Source organism: Papaver somniferum, unplaced genomic scaffold (assembly GCF_003573695.1).
Source record: "Papaver somniferum cultivar HN1 unplaced genomic scaffold, ASM357369v1 unplaced-scaffold_115, whole genome shotgun sequence".
Taxonomy (NCBI): domain Eukaryota; kingdom Viridiplantae; phylum Streptophyta; class Magnoliopsida; order Ranunculales; family Papaveraceae; genus Papaver; species Papaver somniferum.
This window is the reverse complement of record NW_020620492.1, coordinates 4,260,428-4,270,677: the sequence shown is the minus strand read 5'-3', so window position 1 is coordinate 4,270,677 and position 10,250 is coordinate 4,260,428.

Genomic DNA, 10,250 nt, shown 5'->3' with positions numbered 1-10,250 from the left:
TTCTTACGAGACCAAAGTACGTTTCACTTCGACTTGTATAAATAGATCTTACCTATTTCCACCGAACAACAAGTTCAGGTCAGGAGGATACAACACTCAGAAAATATTTGATAGATTTCCATTTGTTAGCTTCCCACTTTTTGATACAAGTCGTGAAACAACTACTCTTCCAGAATCAACTATTCTGGTCTCAACACTCTCTGCGCTTCCCTCCCCAAAACTAACCCTTCTCCTTCACTCTATGACCGAAGCAAGTCTGGAACGACCATTTCTTGGTTTAGGCCGGATTTGTACAAATTGATCTCTCGAATCTAAAGTACTCCCTTGCAGTATATTGTTTAGGGTTTAAACTTGTTTCTCACCCAAACACCCGAAATTACCAAAATCATCAGAAATTGTTTTCACCTTCAAACATCTACATTGTGTTGCAAAGATGAAAAATCTTCGTTAGAGACAATTTTAGTTAGCTAGCTACTAGCCTGGATAAACTATAGTAGGCGTTTCATTTTTGTTGCACATTTTTTTAGCTTTGCTAGCTATTTAAGAGACTTTAGGTCGTTTGACATGCATTAACCTTTCTACTTCAAAAAAAATCTTGCTAAATTGGGGCTTCCACTAATGGACAAATAAGGTCATTGAAAGGTATAAAAGAAACACCCCTTATCTAATTATTCTTTAAAATGGCTAATTTATCCCTTGATTAATTAGCGTTAATCGGATGACTAATTGATGTTTAACCAAATTAGACCAGAAATTAATTAAAATTTTGATTCTTCATCAAATAGTGCAATTTTTTTTTTTGAAAAACTCGTTCATAATTGGTGGATGTTCATGCTCACATAAACCGATTGTAAGAATCGGTTTATAATACTTAGAACATAGACCGATTGTAAAATTCATGAGTTTTTCTGTGATTTTTTTTCGCCTGAATTGATTTATGTTAATGCCCACAAAAACCGATTGTTAATCTGCGCATTTCTTCGATAGTTTTGCTCATGATTTCTTCGTCCGATGTCGGAATAACCTCATTCTTTTTGCGTTCAATTTCAAATTTCATGCTATATAATATAAATATAAAAATTTCCATATTTTTGCAAAATTCAAACATGGTTAATGAATCGGTTGATGTGTGCATCAACATAAACCGATTTTGGTTGATGTTCATCACATCAACCCAGAATCGGTTTATGTAATTGATAAGCACGTAGGTGCTAAATTTTATACCCATATTTATATTAGTTAGGACTCGATATTTTGGCTAATATCACTATTTTAGTGCCTTTGTAGAAAGTACATGCAAATTCGATTATCAGAAAATAAAAGGCCAAAATAAAAAGCTATATGGCGTTTGCGGTGAAGAAGTCAGTAAGCAAAGCAAAGAGTTGTCTTTGCTAGTTGGAATGTGTCAGGCCCATTTGGAGTTAACAAAACAAGAGTGGATGTGGCTCATCTCTCCACCACATCTTTGCGGAATGGAAGGCATCAGACAGAGACAGTATTGTTCATTCTCTGTCAAACAAATGGAATTCTTGTTTTCTTCTTCAAGCAGTCGGTGTTAAACTGAGATGGAGATTAACGAGAAGTAACTCTGGCGAAGTCAACATCAATTGAAGTACCGGCAGTGATGGCGCTGGATTCAGTCATGAGAAAATTCAGATGCGAAAACGAGGAAGGACTTTGAATGCTAATGAAGATGATGTTCACTGCAACAACAATAGCAGCTAGTGGAACATCTGAACTCAGTGAACGTTTTGTGTTGCTGGAGTAGAGATAATGGAAGATGGTGCAATCAGTGATGGCTGAGATGTTCAAATAACAATGGAAATGGAATGGAGCTGTTTATGATAATGAATGTGTTGGCTTAACTGAGTTTAGTTTGACATGGAAAGATGGATACAGAGTGTTAACTGGTTGCTCGAGTTGTGTTATTGCCGGTTAAGAAAGAGGTGATGTAGCCGAGATGGAGAACGATGGTGCAGTGATGTATGGAGGTGACGGAAGAGATAGTTTAGCTGCTGCCGGCGAAGAAGTTTAGATGACCACGACTTAAAAGTGCTGCCTTGTGGATTTGAACTGAAGCACATGGAGTTATTGGCTCGAATTCTTAAGATTTTATTACATAGGCAACAACAGATTTGGGTGATTAAGAATGGTTTTGGATTTCAGAGAAACAAGGACGGAAAATGGGTTTGTTTTGCTGGTGATTAACCGACAGAAAAGCTGGATTATGTTGGAAGGATGCATGTTGGCTGGATGAAATATAAGTGGACGGAAAGACGATGGAGAGAGGCGTTGTTGGATAGTGGAGATAAGAACTGCATGGAGCTGTTGCTGCTGCAATGTCAACGAGACAATGAGTTGGTGGTGCTCTAAGTGTTGTTAGACTAAGGTTTTGTTGGTAACGAAGATTGGTACACTCTTGAAGAATTCACGAGACAATGAGGAGATGAAGAAACGGAGACCTGGCGGGAAGATGATGGGGGTCTGGCATAATGTTGAGCAGTTGGAATTGTTTTGGTTGCTGTTCGAAATGGAGGAGGAAGGTGCTTAGAAGTTCAGGGTGCAACTGGTGTGATCCACAGCGAGAAGAACTTAGCCGGACAGGAGATATTCATGTTGACCGATGGGTATTCGTGGTGTTGGTCAGGGCTGAGAACACAGGGAGTAAATACATGGCTCCATCCGTTGTACATGCTGTGAGAGATTAATGGAGGTGAAGTCGTATGAGCTGGATTGAGAAGAGGATAAAGCTGATACTTAGCCGGACAAAATGGAGATGGCATCGAACTTCTACTGAACCGAAGGTACTGTTGAGTTAAGAGATTGATTGTTCCTGGAATATATTGAAGTTGGGTTTGTTAAGTCAGGAACTAGTGATTGCTGCCATCGGTTGTCCATGGCTTTCAACAATGGACGGACAGGGAGGATTAGATTGTTCTTATCTGAATACGGAGTTTTGAAGCGTTGAGTTGCTATGGAGCTCGAGAAATCAGCAGTTTAACAACTATTTCAAGCCGTGAAAGCAGCCAGTTGAAAAAGAATTGTGGAGTGGCTGGTATTGTGCCGAGAATTTGTGGAGATTGTTGATCTGCCTATATGAACAGAAACGAACAGAAGAAATAAGGGGAGGCCGGCCACAGAGCCGAAGAGGAGAAGAACTGTGTTGCGTCCGTGAACTGAGAAGAGGCGACGACGGTGAACTGCTCATAAGGAGGGGAGGAAGACTGGTTTTATCGTGGTGACGTCACGATTATTATTGGTTAATCTTCCTTATCTCTTGATTATTATTTTTATGGGTTTTGAGAAATCCATTTTAATGTATTGCTAGATTTCTTTGTAACTAGGGTTTATTATTGAAACCACTTTGGGTATTAGTCAACTCTAAATTGAATGATTTTGCAATAGAGCATTATGATTTGAGTTGATTGATTTTTGAATATTGTTTATCGATTTATTGAAAACGAGTTGTTGCTTCACCGGTTTTATAAACCTTTGTGCTTAATTGTTAGGGTTATAAATATATTCGTCTACTTATTTGATATTCTATGCTTGGGAAAATTCTTTGATAGGGTATGCTTAGAATAGCAGGGTATTATTTGTGAACTTATATTTAATTTCGTATAATTTTCTCGCTAACACAATTTGATGGTGCATGCTTTGGTTTAATCTTTTGATGTACCATGCTTAGGGTGTCCCAGTGATATTTATGATTCTATACTTATAATAGGTGATGTCGACAGATGGACGATAAATAACTCATGGATTATTTTTCATTTCAGTAATTGAATAGAAGTTGTGGTGGATACTATAAACCCTGGTTACCGACTTTTCCTGTTGAATATATTTTATTTGTTTTATTTATTTTCTTTGTTTTTATAATTCTAAAAATCAAAAAACATCATTGCTGGTTAATTGAGAATATTGATTATTGGTATTTCCACCGCTCCTCGTGGGAACAACTCGTACTTGCCTCTGTCTAATAGTTAGACATCGTGCGATTGCGGTTATTACAATATAGGAATCTCCGGATTTATCAGTAATAGTACCATATCAACCAATTTTGGGGAACATAAATAACAATCGGTTTATGTGGACCCTTAAATAATCCAACTGTGAGAATAACAGTTAAGAAATCAAAGGTTGTACAATCGGGTCATGTGGACATACATGTAATCTGATTCTAACCAAAAAAATATACATAAAAAAACGGTTCTCTTCCATACCAGAATCGGGCTATGTGGACATTAACATAGACCGATACCCATTCAATTTTCTCGAAACAGAAAACACATCCAAGATAATCGGTCTTTGTGTGCATGAACATAAACCGTTTCTATATGTAATCAATACACTAATGTAACCCGATTCTGGTAAACCCAGAAAATTTTGATTTCAAAAAAATCGATTTTTGAGTGATTGCATGTTGCTATAACCTAATTTAGGGTCAGGTTTGCTAGAAAAGTACTTGATTCGTGCCATTTTAGGGGAGAAGAAGAGAAGAAGAATTGCTTAGAAGTGGAGATGGAGATGGAAATGAATTTGATTTTGATTTTGATTAAGTTTTTAGTTTTATAATTTTGATTTTATTTTTGATTTTGATTTTAGTTTTTAGTTTTATTATTAGGGTTTAATGGGGACATATTTGTAGTATTAGTATTTGATAAAGAGTAAGTTGGTAGTTTCATCTTTTAATAAAAAAAATTTGTTCTGTAATGGAGACCCAAATTAATTGGAATAGGCCCCAATTTAGCCGGGCCAAAAAAATGCATTAAAGGTTTATAAGATTTCTTGCATATTAATTGCATAATTTATTCTTTTCTTCGGATGGCGTTCATTTGTCCCATCATCATAGTAAAAATCGATTACAAATCCATTTAATCTCTCTTATTAACCAGTTCAACACAAAGTATACACCATCTCTAATTAATTTATAACGTGGCGTTGTTATATTTGGATAATGATGTTGTTAACAACTAAAATTCAATCCAATGGATAAAAGAAATTACATACCAAAGGGTGCATTACTCAAAACATGATTTTCTTATTTCCACTAGATAACTCAAGAATGAAGATTTAAAACAGTTGAATTGTATCACTGTGGAGCGGAATTATTGCTGAATTTCAACCCGAAAGCAATTTCATGTGGTCTATATAATTTTAACCAGACAATATTTCTAGCAAAGTTTACCCGGTATTATCTGAGCATTTTTCTGGTGAGACTCTTAATTTAGGTTGTTTCAAATCGATATAAATTGTATTCGTTTATACATATCTCACCATAAAAAGCTTTTGTTTTTGCTTTTGTGATTTCCATCATTTTTACCAAATTCACCTACACGGTTAAACCTAATTGTTAAACGAGTGAAAGAAAAAAAACATCGAATCATCATGGCAAGGAAAATCACTGCTTTCTTCGTGATGTGCATTGTTCTTGTTGCTGCAACCTTTTACGTGCACGAAACCGCTGCGTCCGATGCTCCGACGCCAGAATTTGTTTCTTGTTTCAAAGATTGCAAAGCCGATTGCTTGACTACTCATGTTGATCAACCCGCGACATGCGAAGTCAAATGCGATAACCATTGCTCCGCTGAGGAACTCAAAGGTAAGTTACATTAAAGTACCTGCGCTTTGCTACACACACAGTAGATACTTGGTCTTATTTCTGTGTTTTTTCCATGAATATTAGTACTTCTTCCTCTGTAATCTGAATTTGATTTTTGTTGTTTGCAGGACAAATTGACAGTGTCACCGGTAAGTAAAGAGGCGCATGGTAAAATGGAAGATGTTAAAAGAGTACTGCGATCGATGGAAAAAATCTATTAAAAGTGGTCTTTAATTTTTCTTTTGAACGTAATCATAACCCTGAAATTAATTCAGGTAATTAAAATTTTCAATAACAATTTTTGGTTTTGCTTTACTTTTTGTATATGGATTTTGAGCTCTCCTATGGTATCAACATTGTTATCAAAATATTTTTATACACGCAGTAACTACAAATTTATGTATGATAATTGTGTGAAGGTTGTAATTCAATAGTTTGATTAAAAAAAAATAATTTGTAATCCAATACTAGTTTGTTATAAAAAAATAACAAAAAATTCTAATTTATTGGTCAGACCCAGCGCCGTGATAGAGATAGAATTGCCTCAAAGCCTTGATTGATAGGGATATTTTTTTGGTCCAAGGCGTTGATTTTCTAATTTACTGGGGAGATGATGGACATCCGGACGGGATTCCCATGCCGGAATCCTCTCGATTTGATCGATCCCTGGTTCTTCAGTGAGAAGACTAGTAAATCTCAATGATTAACCTATTCGGGTCATGGAAGAACAGTTGATCAGCGTAGATTCCACCTTCTTGAAACACGTCGTTTGAATATAATCAATCCCCACGTCTTTAAGCTTTTTCTCCACTATAGCCATGATTTCACACTATACCAAAAGCAAATTATTTTCAGTATATATGCAGAAACAGAATGCTTAATAGCGAATTAGCTAGGTACAATGACAATAGTAAACGCTTATACTTATGCTTATTCCAAGTAAAAGTGATGTTATAATCTTCAGCTCGGCTATACCAAATCTTTGTCCCAGACATGTACGAGGTCCGAGCACAAACGGTATGTACGCATGTGGTACCTTGGTTGCACCTAATATGCAATGAACGAATTATCCTCACTGGTTTAAACTCATTCCCATCGTGCCCCCAAATTTCCCGGTTTCTGATTGTAGTGTAAAGATATTGATGATTTCTCCTAATTGCACATCTTCAACACTTCCCTAGTGATTAGGGTTGTTGGAACAGGAATCAGGCGAAATGTTTCTTGAACCACCATGGCTGACTGAGGGGTTCGTATGTTCTCCAAATCCAATCCAGAGCCATGAGTTCTAGTATTTCACATGCTAAATCTTTAACTGCTCGTATATAATGATTTACAACCTCCCTGCATGCATCAACAAACAAAGAGTTTAATTAGTTAGAGATGGAGAAATTTAAAGACTTAAAAAAGGGTTCGAAGAAGTGGCCAACCGAGGTTTACCTGAACTTCACCGTTATCCCCATCAAGACAAATATTTTGATGATGCCACGGCTGCTAATTGTGAAACTAAATAAGAGCTAGGGTGTTTTTTTTTATGGACCGGAAGAAGAAGAGTTAGGTATACAAGTAGGGAGGGGAGGGGTGACTAGTAGTATTTATAGCCATTTCAGTAGTATTTATAACCGATTGGCTTTTACTGTTACATGGAATATCTTGCTTAAGGGGTAGTACGTTGATTCATTAAGAGAAGAAATGGGTGTTGATGTTGATTCTAATGAATAATAGAGAAAGGGGTTAGTGGCAGACTCAGGATTTTCACTCGGAGGGGTTAGCGTAAAAATGAACTATGTATTGAAATACTATGGTGTAGAAAATATATATACAAGTCCTTTCATGCACGTGCAAATGCACGGGCTATTGTCATTCATCTTACTAAAAAATGGTCAATCCAACAATGTTCATGACTATAACAGCAGAATGCCATTATCCAGAGCTACCAAATAACAACGGAGTGTCGTTTTCAATTGGAATAAACAAAGTCAAGTTTGCATTCGATGGACATTTAATTTATTATGGGATGCCAAAAAAAAAATAGATCATAATATTTCTGTCGTGTCAATTTTGAATTCAGAAATATAACATATTTTCCCTTATTGTAGAGTAAAAATTACAGGTTGTTATGAACACCTGCATTTTTTATATCGACATTTCATAGCCACTGCCATGTAATCCATTGACATTTACAGCCCATTAGAATTATCGCTATAGAGTCAACTATTTTAGTCATATTAATTTGAACTAAAAACTCAACGGACTTTTCATACTTAATGTAAACTCAATGGACTCATCGCCAAAAGGCATCAAAATCCCACCATGGGAAAGAATTGGAACCAACAATATTAGTACTAAACACATCCACAACAACTTTTTTAGTAAATTCGATGGATGGTGGCAGCAAAAAAACAATAAGTATTCGCGCCACTTATTTCTTTTCCTCGTGCTCGCCATCTATCTTCTGCGTTGGGGTTTTCCTTCTCTCATCCATCTTATCGTTATCCCGTATAAATAACACCATAAACTCCGAATTCAGTGCCTAAAGCAAATCAAAAATTGAAAGCACTACCAAGTACCAATTGATATACATCATGACAGCAACACAAAGGCTACTCCAATGAGTTGGACGTCCAGAAATGTGTTACGTCTTGCGAATTTATAAATAGTTTGGAAACTGTTGGACAATTAACATTCAAGTTCTTAACTCTTTTTTTCCGGAAACTTCATGTCTCATATGAAGTGAACGTGGATGGTGAATAAAGTAGAAGCAGTATGCATGATGTGAACGTGGCTAGCAAAAGTTGGAGAAAAAGGAAAATAAATGAAGTTTATAACGTATGCAATTGCTGGAAGTTGAATGATAACTAAAATCGTTGATGTCATTAGGTTGTTTAGCAAATAGGTCTCTCTACAAAAGCCTATTGATGTAGTTTAAACTTATCTTTATTGCTTGTAAAACTTTCTTTGCATTGATTTATAAATCAAGATTCATCTACGTATGCATGAATCTTAATTGCAAGTCAATTAAATATGTAATGTTGTTACTTAAACTAGCATATACTTCCAGTTGTAAATAATTTAAAATGATCTTTTCTCAGAATATGCAGGTTTTTTTTTGCCAGAATATGCATGATGAAACTGGTTGCATCTTGGCAAAAAAAAAAAATTGAGTATGTGCAGGATGGGTATGTTTTTTTTTTCTTCAGAATATGCAGGATGAACATGAGTCAGTAGAATGCATGACCATAGAAAGAACTTGAAAATTCAAAGCATCTGCAAGAAATATATGATTAGAGTTAATGTTATTATTCAGTTGAATACATAAAGAAAAACTGATCCATATGCCGCTTACAACTTCTGTACAACTTTTCAATAATAACAACATTCCAAACATATTTTTATTTCACGTTCAATCATCACCTGCACCTCAACCTATCTGCTCCATCAAGCACAAACATCTACATTCCAGCCAATTCAAACTGAACTCAGTTAATATAGAAAACTCCAGTTCCGTCTTAACCATTAAATCACTTCTCCCTTAACATATCTGCATAACTACTAACTGCAATTTCTACTCCAACCATCTCATCACTGCTCCTCCCCGAACTGGACACAAAACCGGTTACATTGCCTACTATCGGACAACACCAACTCATCTGCAATGTCCTGAGTTACCTGCAACTTACAAGCACACACATAATCCATTCATTCAGTCTGCACTACCAGAACAACCAAAAGCCAACACAACTCGGGGTCAGATTCAATCACTTTCATGCTTCAACCAATTCTTGCAATTTTGCATCTCCATACTCGGACCAAAACCAAATCTGAATGCAACCCATTCTCTTAATCTTTCTCAGCATCATATCCCCTCGCTCTCATCTCCATGATCGCTGCATCAGAGTACAACTTCATTACAAGCTCATGGCATTTCAGCTGCATACCATCTTCTTTACTAGCCATTTGCTCAGCTTAACTGTAACTTCATCTCAGCCAGGCCACTTGAAGCACTATCAACACTAACATCATAGTTTCCTTTCCTTGGCACCAACATACCAACCCTTCATTCTTCGTAACTAATCTCAGCTACAACAATATCAATCAGCAACAACACTTCTACCTTATCCATTTCCATGCTAACCACCATACTCAGTTTTTAATCTAATATAGTCGACTAATATTGCAGTAGGCATGCTCTTCGCTAAGGTAATCCAAGAATTTAGAAACTAGTTTGCATCTGGTTAAATGTATAGTCACACAAAGAATTTGGAAATTGGGAGCCATCTACAACATACATAAACAAAAAAAATATGAAACTAGATGTCATTTAGTGGAAATTGGGAGCCATCTACTACATGTACAACGTTTGATCAGTTAAATACAAAAACAGAACAAACACACAAAACATTGATGAGTAAATACAAGATAAACCTGAAATCAATTGAAACATGAAAAACTAACTCAATTCTTACCCAAAAATCAATCAATTGAAAATAACATCAAAACTAAATCTACAAATGATTCGAAATAAAAACAAGCTGAAAAGCATAAAAATCAAATTATTAATAATCCTAAAAAATCATAAAAATCAGATTATTAGTAACCCTAGAAAATCACCAGCAAAACCCAAAATTACAAAAAATAAATTCAATATTAC